Raw genomic sequence first — 17,577 nt, 5'->3', positions numbered from 1 at the left:
AACAGTGACCCCGGTCATGCCGAACTAGCGACATTCTGGACAGGCCTAAAAAAAACATTTTAAAACCATTTTCACAAAAAATTGTAGATTTCTATTTTTGTCACCAAAAACGATGACTCCGATCATGCCGAACTAGCGACATTTTGGACAGGCCTAAAAAAACATTTTTAAACCATTTTCACAAAAAATTGCAGATATTTTTTTTTCATTTTCGTGACACAAAAACAGTGACCCCGGTTATGCCGAACTAGCGACATTCTGGACAGGCCTAAAAAAACATTTTAAAACCATTTTCACAAAAAATTGCAGATTTCTATTTTTCATTTTCGTGACACAAAAACAGTGACCCCGGTCATGCCGAACTAGCGACATTTTGGACAGGCCTAAAAAAACACATTTTAGAACCATTTTCAAAAAAAAAAAACAGATTTTTTTTTTTCATTTTTTGACACGAAAACAATGACCCCGGTCATGCCGAACTAGCGACATTCTGGACAGGCCTAAAAAAACATTTTAAAACCATTTTCACAAAAAATTGCAGATTTCTATATTGTCCCTAAAAACGATGACTCCGATCATGCCGAAAAAGTGACATTCTGGACAGGCCTAAAAAAAATTGTTAAAACCATTTTCACAAAAAATTGCAGATTTTTTTTTTTCATTTTCGTGACACAAAAACAGATTTCTATATTGTCCCTAAAAACGATGACTCCGATCATGCCGAAAAAGTGACATTCTGGACAGGCCTAAAAAAAATTGTTAAAACCATTTTCACAAAAAATTGCAGATTTTTTTTTTTCATTTTCGTGACACAAAAACAGATTTCTATATTGTCCCTAAAAACGATGACTCCGATCATGCCGAACTAGCGACATTCTGTACAGGCCTAAAAAAACATTTTAAAACCATTTTCACAAAAAATTGCAGATATTTTTTTTTCATTTTCGTGACACAAAAACAGTGACCCCGGTTATGCCGAACTAGCGACATTCTGGACAGGCCTAAAAAAACATTTTAAAACCATTTTCACAAAAAATTGCAGATTTCTATTTTTCATTTTCGTGACACAAAAACAGTGACCCCGGTCATGCCGAACTAGCGACATTTTGGACAGGCCTAAAAAAACACATTTTAGAACCATTTTCAAAAAAAAAGCTCAGAATTTTTTTTTTCATTTTTTGACACAAAAACAGTGACCCCGGTCATGCCGAACTAGCGACATTCTGGACAGGCCTAAAAAAACATTTTAAAACCATTTTCACAAAAAATTGCAGATTTCTATATTGTCCCTAAAAACGATGACTCCGATCATGCCGAAAAAGTGACATTCTGGACAGGCCTAAAAAAAATTGTTAAAACCATTTTCACAAAAAATTGCAGATTTCTATATTGTCCCTAAAAACGATGACTCCGATCATGCCGAAAAAGCGACATTCTGGACAGGCCTAAAAAAAATTGTTAAAACCATTTTCACAAAAAATTGCTGATTTTTTTTTTCATTTTCGTGACACAAAAACAGTGACCCCGGTCATGCCGAACTAGCGACATTCTGGACAGGCCTAAAAAAAACATTTTAAAACCATTTTCACAAAAAATTGTAGATTTCTATTTTTGTCACCAAAAACGATGACTCCGATCATGCCGAACTAGCGACATTTTGGACAGGCCTAAAAAAAACATTTTTAAACCATTTTCACAAAAAATTGCAGATTTTTTTTTTTCATTTTCGTGACACAAAAACAGATTTCTATATTGTCCCTAAAAACGATGACTCCGATCATGCCGAACTAGCGACATTCTGTACAGGCCTAAAAAAACATTTTAAAACCATTTTCACAAAAAATTGCAGATATTTTTTTTTCATTTTCGTGACACAAAAACAGTGACCCCGGTTATGCCGAACTAGCGACATTCTGGACAGGCCTAAAAAAACATTTTAAAACCATTTTCACAAAAAATTGCAGATTTCTATTTTTCATTTTCGTGACACAAAAACAGTGACCCCGGTCATGCCGAACTAGCGACATTTTGGACAGGCCTAAAAAAACACATTTTAGAACCATTTTCAAAAAAAAAGCTCAGAATTTTTTTTTTCATTTTTTGACACAAAAACAGTGACCCCGGTCATGCCGAACTAGCGACATTCTGGACAGGCCTAAAAAAACATTTTAAAACCATTTTCACAAAAAATTGCAGATTTCTATATTGTCCCTAAAAACGATGACTCCGATCATGCCGAAAAAGTGACATTCTGGACAGGCCTAAAAAAAATTGTTAAAACCATTTTCACAAAAAATTGCAGATTTCTATATTGTCCCTAAAAACGATGACTCCGATCATGCCGAAAAAGCGACATTCTGGACAGGCCTAAAAAAAATTGTTAAAACCATTTTCACAAAAAATTGCTGATTTTTTTTTTCATTTTCGTGACACAAAAACAGTGACCCCGGTCATGCCGAACTAGCGACATTCTGGACAGGCCTAAAAAAAACATTTTAAAACCATTTTCACAAAAAATTGTAGATTTCTATTTTTGTCACCAAAAACGATGACTCCGATCATGCCGAACTAGCGACATTTTGGACAGGCCTAAAAAAAACATTTTTAAACCATTTTCACAAAAAATTGCAGATATTTTTTTTTCATTTTCGTGACACAAAAACAGTGACCCCGGTTATGCCGAACTAGCGACATTCTGGACAGGCCTAAAAAAACATTTTAAAACCATTTTCACAAAAAATTGCAGATTTCTATTTTTCATTTTCGTGACACAAAAACAGTGACCCCGGTCATGCCGAACTAGCGACATTTTGGACAGGCCTAAAAAAACACATTTTAGAACCATTTTCAAAAAAAAAGCTCAGAATTTTTTTTTTCATTTTTTGACACAAAAACAGTGACCCCGGTCATGCCGAACTAGCGACATTCTGGACAGGCCTAAAAAAACATTTTAAAACCATTTTCACAAAAAATTGCAGATTTCTATATTGTCCCTAAAAACGATGACTCCGATCATGCCGAAAAAGTGACATTCTGGACAGGCCTAAAAAAAATTGTTAAAACCATTTTCACAAAAAATTGCAGATTTCTATATTGTCCCTAAAAACGATGACTCCGATCATGCCGAAAAAGCGACATTCTGGACAGGCCTAAAAAAAATTGTTAAAACCATTTTCACAAAAAATTGCAGATTTTTTTTTTCATTTTCGTGACACAAAAACAGTGACCCCGGTCATGCCGAACTAGCGACATTCTGGACAGGCCTAAAAAAAACATTTTAAAACCATTTTCACAAAAAATTGTAGATTTCTATTTTTGTCACCAAAAACGATGACTCCGATCATGCCGAACTAGCGACATTTTGGACAGGCCTAAAAAAAACATTTTTAAACCATTTTCACAAAAAATTGCAGATATTTTTTTTTCATTTTCGTGACACAAAAACAGTGACCCCGGTTATGCCGAACTAGCGACATTCTGGACAGGCCTAAAAAAACATTTTAAAACCATTTTCACAAAAAATTGCAGATTTCTATTTTTCATTTTCGTGACACAAAAACAGTGACCCCGGTCATGCCGAACTAGCGACATTTTGGACAGGCCTAAAAAAACACATTTTAGAACCATTTTCAAAAAAAAAAACAGAATTTTTTTTTTCATTTTTTGACACAAAAACAGTGACCCCGGTCATGCCGAACTAGCGACATTCTGGACAGGCCTAAAAAAACATTTTAAAACCATTTTCACAAAAAATTGCAGATTTCTATATTGTCCCTAAAAACGATGACTCCGATCATGCCGAAAAAGCGACATTCTGGACAGGCCTAAAAAAAATTGTTAAAACCATTTTCACAAAAAATTGCAGATTTTTTTTTTTCATTTTCGTGACACAAAAACAGATTTCTATATTGTCCCTAAAAACGATGACTCCGATCATGCCGAACTAGCGACATTCTGTACAGGCCTAAAAAAACATTTTAAAACCATTTTCACAAAAAATTGCAGATATTTTTTTTTCATTTTCGTGACACAAAAACAGTGACCCCGCTTATGCCGAACTAGCGACATTCTGGACAGGCCTAAAAAAACATTTTAAAACCATTTTCACAAAAAATTGCAGATTTCTATTTTTCATTTTCGTGACACAAAAACAGTGACCCCGGTCATGCCGAACTAGCGACATTTTGGACAGGCCTAAAAAAACACATTTTAGAACCATTTTCAAAAAAAAAGCTCAGAATTTTTTTTTCATTTTTTGACACAAAAACAGTGACCCCGGTCATGCCGAACTAGCGACATTCTGGACAGGCCTAAAAAAACATTTTAAAACCATTTTCACAAAAAATTGCAGATTTCTATATTGTCCCTAAAAACGATGACTCCGATCATGCCGAAAAAGTGACATTCTGGACAGGCCTAAAAAAAATTGTTAAAACCATTTTCACAAAAAATTGCAGATTTCTATATTGTCCCTAAAAACGATGACTCCGATCATGCCGAAAAAGCGACATTCTGGACAGGCCTAAAAAAAATTGTTAAAACCATTTTCACAAAAAATTGCTGATTTTTTTTTTCATTTTCGTGACACAAAAACAGTGACCCCGGTCATGCCGAACTAGCGACATTCTGGACAGGCCTAAAAAAAACATTTTAAAACCATTTTCACAAAAAATTGTAGATTTCTATTTTTGTCACCAAAAACGATGACTCCGATCATGCCGAACTAGCGACATTTTGGACAGGCCTAAAAAAAACATTTTTAAACCATTTTCACAAAAAATTGCAGATATTTTTTTTTCATTTTCGTGACACAAAAACAGTGACCCCGGTTATGCCGAACTAGCGACATTCTGGACAGGCCTAAAAAAACATTTTAAAACCATTTTCACAAAAAATTGCAGATTTCTATTTTTCATTTTCGTGACACAAAAACAGTGACCCCGGTCATGCCGAACTAGCGACATTTTGGACAGGCCTAAAAAAACACATTTTAGAACCATTTTCAAAAAAAAAGCTCAGAATTTTTTTTTTCATTTTTTGACACAAAAACAGTGACCCCGGTCATGCCGAACTAGCGACATTCTGGACAGGCCTAAAAAAACATTTTAAAACCATTTTCACAAAAAATTGCAGATTTCTATATTGTCCCTAAAAACGATGACTCCGATCATGCCGAAAAAGTGACATTCTGGACAGGCCTAAAAAAAATTGTTAAAACCATTTTCACAAAAAATTGCAGATTTCTATATTGTCCCTAAAAACGATGACTCCGATCATGCCGAAAAAGCGACATTCTGGACAGGCCTAAAAAAAATTGTTAAAACCATTTTCACAAAAAATTGCAGATTTTTTTTTTCATTTTCGTGACACAAAAACAGTGACCCCGGTCATGCCGAACTAGCGACATTCTGGACAGGCCTAAAAAAAACATTTTAAAACCATTTTCACAAAAAATTGTAGATTTCTATTTTTGTCACCAAAAACGATGACTCCGATCATGCCGAACTAGCGACATTTTGGACAGGCCTAAAAAAAACATTTTTAAACCATTTTCACAAAAAATTGCAGATATTTTTTTTTCATTTTCGTGACACAAAAACAGTGACCCCGGTTATGCCGAACTAGCGACATTCTGGACAGGCCTAAAAAAACATTTTAAAACCATTTTCACAAAAAATTGCAGATTTCTATTTTTCATTTTCGTGACACAAAAACAGTGACCCCGGTCATGCCGAACTAGCGACATTTTGGACAGGCCTAAAAAAACACATTTTAGAACCATTTTCAAAAAAAAAAACAGAATTTTTTTTTTCATTTTTTGACACAAAAACAGTGACCCCGGTCATGCCGAACTAGCGACATTCTGGACAGGCCTAAAAAAACATTTTAAAACCATTTTCACAAAAAATTGCAGATTTCTATATTGTCCCTAAAAACGATGACTCCGATCATGCCGAAAAAGCGACATTCTGGACAGGCCTAAAAAAAATTGTTAAAACCATTTTCACAAAAAATTGCAGATTTTTTTTTTTCATTTTCGTGACACAAAAACAGTGACCCCGGTCATGCCGAACTAGCGACATTCTGGACAGGCCTAAAAAAACATTTTAAAACCATTTTCACAAAAAATTGCAGATATTTTTTTTTCATTTTCGTGACACAAAAACAGTGACCCCGGTTATGCCGAACTAGCGACATTCTGGACAGGCCTAAAAAAACATTTTAAAACCATTTTCACAAAAAATTGCAGATTTCTATTTTTCATTTTCGTGACACAAAAACAGTGACCCCGGTCATGCCGAACTAGCGACATTTTGGACAGGCCTAAAAAAACACATTTTAGAACCATTTTCAAAAAAAAAGCTCAGAATTTTTTTTTTCATTTTTTGACACAAAAACAGTGACCCCGGTCATGCCGAACTAGCGACATTCTGGACAGGCCTAAAAAAACATTTTAAAACCATTTTAACAAAAAATTGCAGATTTCTATATTGTCCCTAAAAACGATGACTCCGATCATGCCGAAAAAGTGACATTCTGGACAGGCCTAAAAAAAATTGTTAAAACCATTTACACAAAAAATTGCAGATTTCTATATTGTCCCTAAAAACGATGACTCCGATCATGCCGAAAAAGCGACATTCTGGACAGGCCTAAAAAAAATGGTTAAAACCATTTTCACAAAAAATTGCAGATTTTTTTTTTCATTTTCGTGACACAAAAACAGTGACCCCGGTCATGCCGAACTAGCGACATTCTGGACAGGCCTAAAAAAACATTTTAAAACCATTTTCACAAAAAATTGCAGATATTTTTTTTTCATTTTCGTGACACAAAAACAGTGACCCCGGTTATGCCGAACTAGCGACATTCTGGACAGGCCTAAAAAAAACATTTTAAAACCATTTTCACAAAAAATTGCAGATTTCTATTTTGTCCCTAAAAACGATGACTCCGATCATGCCGAAAAAGCGACATTCTGGACAGGCCTAAAAAAAATTGTTAAAACCATTTTCACAAAAAATTGCAGATTTTTTTTTTTCATTTTCGTGACACAAAAACAGTGACCCCGGTCATGCCGAACTAGCGACATTCTGGACAGGCCTAAAAAAACATTTTAAAACCATTTTCACAAAAAATTGCAGATATTTTTGTTTCATTTTCGTGACACAAAAACAGTGACCCCGGTTATGCCGAAGTAGCGACATTCTGGACAGGCCTAAAAAAACATTTTAAAACCATTTTCACAAAAAATTGCAGATTTCTATTTTTCATTTTCGTGACACAAAAACAGTGACCCCGGTCATGCCGAACTAGCGACATTCTGGACAGGCCTAAAAAAACATTTAAAAACCATTTTCACAAAAAATTGCAGATTTCTATATTGTCCCTAAAAACGATGACTCCGATCATGCCGAAAAAGTGACATTCTGGACAGGCCTAAAAAAAATTGTTAAAACCATGTTCACAAAAAATTGCAGATTTCTATATTGTCCCTAAAAACGATGACTCCGATCATGCCGAAAAAGCGACATTCTGGACAGGCCTAAAAAAAATTGTTAAAACCATTTTCACAAAAAATTGCAGATTTTTTTTTTCATTTTCGTGACACAAAAACAGTGAACCCGGTCATGCCGAACTAGCGACATTCTGGACAGGCCTAAAAAAAACATTTTAAAACCATTTTCACAAAAAATTGTAGATTTCTATTTTTGTCACCAAAAACGATGACTCCGATCATGCCGAACTAGCGACATTTTGGACAGGCCTAAAAAAAACACATTTTAGAATCATTTTCAAAAAAAAAGCTCAGAATTTTTTTTTTCATTTTTTGACACAAAAACAGTGACCCCGGTCATGCCGAACTAGCGACATTCTGGACAGGCCTAAAAAAACATTTTAAAACCATTTTCACAAAAAATTGCAGATATTTTTTTTTCATTTTCGTGACACAAAAACAGTGACCCCGGTTATGCCGAACTAGCGACATTCTGGACAGGCCTAAAAAAAACATTTTAAAACCATTTTCACAAAAAATTGCAGATTTCTATTTTGTCCCTAAAAACGATGACTCCGATCATGCCGAAAAAGCGACATTCTGGACAGGCCTAAAAAAAATTGTTAAAACCATTTTCACAAAAAATTGCAGATTTTTTTTTTTCATTTTCGTGACACAAAAACAGTGACCCCGGTCATGCCGAACTAGCGACATTCTGGACAGGCCTAAAAAAACATTTTAAAACCATTTTCACAAAAAATTGCAGATATTTTTGTTTCATTTTCGTGACACAAAAACAGTGACCCCGGTTATGCCGAAGTAGCGACATTCTGGACAGGCCTAAAAAAACATTTTAAAACCATTTTCACAAAAAATTGCAGATTTCTATTTTTCATTTTCTTGACACAAAAACAGTGACCCCGGTCATGCCGAACTAGCGACATTTTGGACAGGCCTAAAAAAACACATTTTAGAACCATTTTCAAAAAAAAAGCTCAGAATTTTTTTTTTCATTTTTTGACACAAAAACAGTGACCCCGGTCATGCCGAACTAGCGACATTCTGGACAGGCCTAAAAAAACATTTTAAAACCATTTTCACAAAAAATTGCAGATTTCTATATTGTCCCTAAAAACGATGACTCCGATCATGCCGAAAAAGTGACATTCTGGACAGGCCAAAAAAAATTGTTAAAACCATGTTCACAAAAAATTGCAGATTTCTATATTGTCCCTAAAAACGATGACTCCGATCATGCCGAAAAAGCGACATTCTGGACAGGCCTAAAAAAAATTGTTAAAACCATTTTCACAAAAAATTGCAGATTTTTTTTTTCATTTTCGTGACACAAAAACAGTGACCCCGGTCATGCCGAACTAGCGACATTCTGGACAGGCCTAAAAAAAACATTTTAAAACCATTTTCACAAAAAATTGTAGATTTCTATTTTTGTCACCAAAAACGATGACTCCGATCATGCCGAACTAGCGACATTTTGGACAGGCCTAAAAAAAACACATTTTAGAATCATTTTCAAAAAAAAAGCTCAGAATTTTTTTTTTCATTTTTTGACACAAAAACAGTGACCCCGGTCATGCCGAACTAGCGACATTCTGGACAGGCCTAAAAAACCATTTTAAAACCATTTTCACAAAAAATTGCAGATTTCTATATTGTCCGTAAAAACGATGACTCCGATCATGCCGAACTAGCGACATTCTGGACAGGCCTAAAAAAACATTTTAAAACCATTTTCACAAAAAATTGCAGATATTTTTTTTTCATTTTCGTGACACAAAAACAGTGACCCCGGTTATGCCGAAGTAGCGACATTCTGGACAGGCCTAAAAAAACATTTTAAAACCATTTTCACAAAAAATTGCAGATTTCTATTTTTCATTTTCGTGACACAAAAACAGTGACCCCGGTCATGCCGAACTAGCGACATTTTGGACAGGCCTAAAAAAACACATTTTAGAAATATTTTCAAAAAAAAAGCTCAGAATTTTTTTTCTTCATTTTTTGACACAAAAACAGTGACCCCGGTCATGCCGAAGTAGCGACATTCTGGACAGGCCTAAAAAAACATTTTAAAACCATTTTCACAAAAAATTGCAGATTTCTATTTTTCATTTTCGTGACACAAAAACAGTGACCCCGGTCATGCCGAACTAGCGACATTTTGGACAGGCCTAAAAAAAACATTTTAAAACCATTTTCACAAAAAATTGTAGATTTCTATTTTTGTCACCAAAAACGATGACTCCGATCATGCCGAACTAGCGACATTTTGGACAGGCCTAAAAAAAACACATTTTAGAATCATTTTCAAAAAAAAAGCTCAGAATTTTTTTTTTCATTTTTTGACACAAAAACAGTGACCCCGGTCATGCCGAACTAGCGACATTCTGGACAGGCCTAAAAAACCATTTTAAAACCATTTTCACAAAAAATTGCAGATTTCTATATTGTCCGTAAAAACGATGACTCCGATCATGCCGAACTAGCGACATTCTGGACAGGCCTAAAAAAACATTTTAAAACCATTTTCACAAAAAATTGCAGATATTTTTTTTTCATTTTCGTGACACAAAAACAGTGACCCCGGTTATGCCGAAGTAGCGACATTCTGGACAGGCCTAAAAAAACATTTTAAAACCATTTTCACAAAAAATTGCAGATTTCTATTTTTCATTTTCGTGACACAAAAACAGTGACCCCGGTCATGCCGAACTAGCGACATTTTGGACAGGCCTAAAAAAACACATTTTAGAAATATTTTCAAAAAAAAAGCTCAGAATTTTTTTTTTCATTTTTTGACACAAAAACAGTGACCCCGGTCATGCCGAAGTAGCGACATTCTGGACAGGCCTAAAAAAACATTTTAAAACCATTTTCACAAAAAATTGCAGATTTCTATTTTTCATTTTCGTGACACAAAAACAGTGACCCCGGTCATGCCGAACTAGCGACATTTTGGACAGGCCTAAAAAAACACATTTTAGAACCATTTTCAAAAAAAAAGCTCAGAATTTTTTTTTTCATTTTTTGACACAAAAACTGTGACCCCGGTCATGCCGAACTAGCGACATTCTGGACAGGCCTAAAAAAACATTTTAAAACCATTTTCACAAAAAATTGCAGATTTCTATATTGTCCCTAAAAACGATGACTCCGATCATGCCGAAAAAGTGACATTCTGGACAGGCCTAAAAAAAATTGTTAAAACCATTTACACAAAAAATTGCAGATTTCTATATTGTCCCTAAAAACGATGACTCCGATCATGCCAAAAAAGCGACATTCTGGACAGGCCTAAAAAAAATTGTTAAAACCATTTTCACAAAAAATTGCAGATTTTTTTTTTCATTTTCGTGACACAAAAACAGTGACCCCGGTCATGTCGAACTAGCGACATTTTGGACAGGCCTAAAAAAACACATTTTAGAACCATTTTCCAAAAAAAAGCTCAGAATTTTTTTTCTTCATTTTTTGACACAAAAACAGTGACCCCGGTCATGCCGAACTAGCGACATTCTGGACAGGCCTAAAAAAAATTGTTAAAACCATTTTCACAAAAAATTGCAGATTTTTTTTTTTCATTTTCGTGACACAAAAACAGTGACCCCGGTCATGCCGAACTAGCGACATTCTGGACAGGCCTAAAAAAACATTTTAAAACCATTTTCACAAAAAATTGCAGATATTTTTTTTTCATTTTCGTGACACAAAAACAGTGACCCCGGTTATGCCGAACTAGCGACATTCTGGACAGGCCTAAAAAAACATTTTAAAACCATTTTCACAAAAAATTGCAGATTTCTATTTTTCATTTTCGTGACACAAAAACAGTGACCCCGGTCATGCCGAACTAGCGACATTTTGGACAGGCCTAAAAAAACACATTTTAGAACCATTTTCAAAAAAAAAGCTCAGAATTTTTTTTTTCATTTTTTGACACAAAAACAGTGACCCCGGTCATGCCGAACTAGCGACATTCTGGACAGGCCTAAAAAAACATTTTAAAACCATTTTCACAAAAAATTGCAGATTTCTATATTGTCCCTAAAAACGATGACTCCGATCATGCCGAAAAAGTGACATTCTGGACAGGCCTAAAAAAAATTGTTAAAACCATTTACACAAAAAATTGCAGATTTCTATATTGTCCCTAAAAACGATGACTCCGATCATGCCAAAAAAGCGACATTCTGGACAGGCCTAAAAAAAATTGTTAAAACCATTTTCACAAAAAATTGCAGATTTTTTTTTCATTTTCGTGACACAAAAACAGTGACCCCGGTCATGTCGAACTAGCGACATTTTGGACAGGCCTAAAAAAACACATTTTAGAACCATTTTCCAAAAAAAAGCTCAGAATTTTTTTTCTTCATTTTTTGACACAAAAACAGTGACCCCGGTCATGCCGAACTAGCGACATTCTGGACAGGCCTAAAAAAAATTGTTAAAACCATTTTCACAAAAAATTGCAGATTTTTTTTTTTCATTTTCGTGACACAAAAACAGTGACCCCGGTCATGCCGAACTAGCGACATTCTGGACAGGCCTAAAAAAACATTTTAAAACCATTTTCACAAAAAATTGCAGATATTTTTTTTTCATTTTCGTGACACAAAAACAGTGACCCCGGTTATGCCGAACTAGCGACATTCTGGACAGGCCTAAAAAAACATTTTAAAACCATTTTCACAAAAAATTGCAGATTTCTATTTTTCATTTTCGTGACACAAAAACAGTGACCCCGGTCATGCCGAACTAGCGACATTTTGGACAGGCCTAAAAAAACACATTTTAGAACCATTTTCAAAAAAAAAGCTCAGAATTTTTTTTTTCATTTTTTGACACAAAAACAGTGACCCCGGTCATGCCGAACTAGCGACATTCTGGACAGGCCTAAAAAAACATTTTAAAACCATTTTCACAAAAAATTGCAGATTTCTATATTGTCCCTAAAAACGATGACTCCGATCATGCCGAAAAAGTGACATTCTGGACAGGCCTAAAAAAAATTGTTAAAACCATTTACACAAAAAATTGCAGATTTCTATATTGTCCCTAAAAACGATGACTCCGATCATGCCGAAAAAGCGACATTCTGGACAGGCCTAAAAAAAATTGTTAAAACCATTTTCACAAAAAATTGCAGATTTTTTTTTTCATTTTCGTGACACAAAAACAGTGACCCCGGTCATGCCGAACTAGCGACATTCTGGACAGGCCTAAAAAAAAACATTTTAAAACCATTTTCACAAAAAATTGTAGATTTCTATTTTTGTCACCAAAAACAATGACTCCGATCATGCAGAACTAGCGACATTTTGGACAGGCCTAAAAAAACATTTTTAAACCATTTTCACAAAAAATTGCAGATATTTTTTTTTCATTTTCGTGACACAAAAACAGTGACCCCGGTTATGCCGAACTAGCGACATTCTGGACAGGCCTAAAAAAACATTTTAAAACCATTTTCACAAAAAATTGCAGATTTCTATTTTTCATTTTCGTGACACAAAAACAGTGACCCCGGTCATGCCGAACTAGCGACATTTTGGACAGGCCTAAAAAAACACATTTTAGAACCATTTTCAAAAAAAAAAAACAGAATTTTTTTTTTCATTTTTTGACACAAAAACAGTGACCCCGGTCATGCCGAACTAGCGACATTCTGGACAGGCCTAAAAAAACATTTTAAAACCATTTTCACAAAAAATTGCAGATTTCTATATTGTCCCTAAAAACGATGACTCCGATCATGCCGAAAAAGTGACATTCTGGACAGGCCTAAAAAAAATTGTTAAAACCATTTTCACAAAAAATTGCAGATTTCTATATTGTCCCTAAAAACGATGACTCCGATCATGCCGAAAAAAGCGACATTCTGGACAGGCCTAAAAAAAATTGTTAAAACCATTTTCACAAAAAATTGCAGATTTTTTTTTTCATTTTCGTGACACAAAAACAGTGACCCCGGTCATGCCGAACTAGCGACATTCTGGACAGGCCTAAAAAAAACATTTTAAAACCATTTTCACAAAAAATTGTAGATTTCTATTTTTGTCACCAAAAACGATGACTCCGATCATGCCGAACTAGCGACATTTTGGACAGGCCTAAAAAAACACATTTTAGAATCATTTTCAAAAAAAAAGCTCAGAATTTTTTTTTTCATTTTTTGACACAAAAACAGTGACCCCGGTCATGCCGAACTAGCGACATTCTGGACAGGCCTAAAAAACCATTTTAAAACCATTTTCACAAAAAATTGCAGATTTCTATATTGTCCCTAAAAACGATGACTCCGATCATGCCGAAAAAGCGACATTCTGGACAGGCCTAAAAAAAACATTTTAAAACCATTTTCACAAAAAATTGCAGATATTTTTTTTTCATTTTCGTGACACAAAAACAGTGACCCCGGTCATGCCGAACTAGCGACATTCTGGACAGGCCTTAAAAAACATTTTAAAACCATTTTCACAAAAAATTGTAGATTATTATTTTTGTCACCAAAAACGATGACTCCAATCATGCCGAACTAGCGACATTTTGGACAGGCCTAAAAAAACACATTTTAGAACCATTTTCAAAAAAAAAGCTCAGAATTTTTTTTTTCATTTTTTGACACAAAAACAGTGACCCCGGTCATGCCGAACTAGCGACATTCTGGACAGGCCTAAAAAAACATTTTAAAACCATTTTCACAAAAAATTGCAGATTTCTATATTGTCCCTAAAAACGATGACTCCGATCATGCCGAAAAAGTGACATTCTGGACAGGCCTAAAAAAAATGGTTAAAACCATTTTCACAAAAAATTGCAGATTTTTTTTTTTCATTTTCGTGACACAAAAACAGTGACCCCGGTCATACCGAACTAGCGACATTCTGGACAGGCCTAAAAAAAAAATTTTAAAACCATTTTCACAAAAAATTGCAGATATTTTATTTTATTTTCTTGACACAAAAACAGTGACCCCGGTCATGCTGAACTATCGACATTCTGGACAGGCCTAAAAAACATTTTAAAACCATTTTCACAAAAAATTGCAGATTTCTATATTGTCCCTAAAAACGATGACTCCGATCATGCCGAAAAAGTGACATTCTGGACAGGCCTAAAAATAAAATGTAAAACCATTTTCACAAAAAATTGCAGATTTTTTATTTTCATTTTCGTGACACAAAAACAGTGACCCCGGTCATGCCGAACTAGCGACATTCTGGACAGGCCTAAAAAAAACATTTTAAAACCATTTTCACAAAAAATTGCAGATATTTTTTTTTCATTTTCGTGACACAAAAACAGTGACCCCGGTCATGCCGAACTAGCGACATTCTGGACAGGCCTAAAAAAACATTTTAAAACCATTTTCACAAAAAATTGTAGATTATTATTTTTGTCACCAAAAACGATGACTCCAATCATGCCGAACTAGCGACATTTTGGACAGGCCTAAAAAAACACATTTTAGAACCATTTTCAAAAAAAAAGCTCAGAATTTTTTTTTTCATTTTTTGACACAAAAACAGTGACCCCGGTCATGCCGAACTAGCGACATTCTGGACAGGCCTAAAAAAACATTTTAAAACCATTTTCACAAAAAATTGCAGATTTCTATATTGTCCCTAAAAACGATGACTCCGATCATGCCGAAAAAGTGACATTCTGGACAGGCCTAAAAAAAATGGTTAAAACCATTTTCACAAAAAATTGCAGATTTTTTTTTTTCATTTTCGTGACACAAAAACAGTGACCCCGGTCATACCGAACTAGCGACATTCTGGACAGGCCTAAAAAAAAAAATTTAAAACCATTTTCACAAAAAATTGCAGATATTTTATTTTATTTTCTTGACACAAAAACAGTGACCCCGGTCATGCCGAACTATCGACATTCTGGACAGGCCTAAAAAACATTTTAAAACCATTTTCACAAAAAATTGCAGATTTCTATATTGTCCCTAAAAACGATGACTCCGATCATGCCGAAAAAGTGACATTCTGGACAGGCCTAAAAATAAAATGTAAAACCATTTTCACAAAAAATTGCAGATTTTTTATTTTCATTTTCGTGACACAAAAACAGTGACCCCGGTCATGCCGAACTAGCGACATTCTGGACAGGCCTAAAAAAAAATCTTAAAACCATTTTCACAAAAAATTGCAGATTTTTTTTTTCATTTTCGTGACACAAAAACAGTGACCCCGGTCATGCCGAACTAGCGACAATCTGGACAGGCCTAAAAAAACATTTTAATACCATTTTCACAAAAAATTGCAGATTTCTATTTTTGTCACCAAAAACGATGACTCCGATCATGCCGAAAAAGCGACATTCTGGACAGGCCTAAAAACATTTTTTAAAACCATTTTCACAAAAAATTGCAGATATTTTTTTTGCATTTTCGTGACACAAAAACAGTGACCCCGGTCATGCCGAACTATCGACATTCTGGACAGGCCTAAAAAAAACATTTTAAAACCATTTTCACAAAAAATTGCAGATATTTTTTTTCATTTTCGTGACACAAAAACAGTGACCCCGGTCATGCCGAACTATCGACATTCTGCACAGGCCTAAAAAAAACATTTTAAAACCATTTTCACAAAAAATTGCAGATTTCTATTTTGTCCCTAAAAACGATGACTCCGATCATGCCGAAAAAGCGACATTCTGGACAGGCCTAAAAAAAAATCTTAAAACCATTTTCACAAAAAATTGCAGATTTTTTTTTTCATTTTCGTGACACAAAAACAGTGACCCCGGTCATGCCGAACTAGCGACATTCTGGACAGGCCTAAAAAAAACATTTTAAAACCATTTTCACAAAAAATTGTAGATTTCTATTTTTGTCACCAAAAACGATGACTCCGATCATGCCGAACTAGCGACATTTTGGACAGGCCTAAAAAAACACATTTTAGAACCATTTTCACAAAAAAATGCAGATATTTTTTTTTCATTTTCGTGACACAAAAAACAGTGACCCCGGTCATGCCGAACTAGCGACATTCTGGACAGGCCTAAAAAAACATTTTAAAACCATTTTCACAAAAAATTGTAGATTATTATTTTTGTCACCAAAAACGATGACTCCAATCATGCCGAACTAGCGACATTCTGGACAGGCCTAAAAAAACATTTTAAAACCATTTTCACAAAAAATTTCAGATTTCTATATTGTCCCTAAAAACGATGACTCCGATCATGCCGAAAAAGTGACATTCTGGACAGGCCTAAAAAAAATTGTTAAAACCATTTTCACAAAAAATTGCAGATTTCTATATTGTCCCTAAAAACGATGACTCCGATCATGCCGAACTAGCGACATTCTGGACAGGCCTAAAAAAACATTTTAAAACCATTTTCACAAAAAATTGCAGATATTTTTTTTTCATTTTCGTGACACAAAAACAGTGACCCCGGTTATGCCTAACTAGCGACATTCTGGACAGGCCTAAAAAAAACATTTTAAAACCATTTTCACAAAAAATTGCAGATTTCTATTTTGTCCCTAAAAACGATGACTCCGATCATGCCGAAAAAGCGACATTCTGGACAGGCCTAAAAAAAATTGTTAAAACCATTTTCACAAAAAATTGCAGATTTTTTTTTTCATTTTCGTGACACAAAAACAGTGACCCCGGTCATGCCGAACTAGCGACATTCTGGACAGGCCTAAAAAAACATTTTAAAACCATTTTCACAAAAAATTGCAGATATTTTTTTTTCATTTTCGTGACACAAAAACAGTGACCCCGGTTATGCCGAAGTAGCGACATTCTGGACAGGCCTAAAAAAACATTTTAAAACCATTTTCACAAAAAATTGCAGATTTCTATTTTTCATTTTCGTGACACAAAAACAGTGACCCCGGTCATGCCGAACTAGCGACATTTTGGACAGGCCTAAAAAAACACATTTTAGAACCATTTTCAAAAAAAAAGCTCAGAATTTTTTTTTTCATTTTTTGACACAAAAACAGTGACCCCGGTCATGCCGAACTAGCGACATTCTGGACAGGCCTAAAAAAACATTTTAAAACCATTTTCACAAAA

This window comes from Salmo salar, chromosome 01, assembly GCF_965601325.2.
Source record: "Salmo salar chromosome 01, fSalSal1, whole genome shotgun sequence".
In the NCBI taxonomy this organism is placed as follows: Eukaryota; Metazoa; Chordata; class Actinopteri; order Salmoniformes; family Salmonidae; genus Salmo; species Salmo salar.
The sequence above is the reverse complement of the archived record's forward strand: the minus strand, read 5'-3'. Positions refer to the sequence as shown.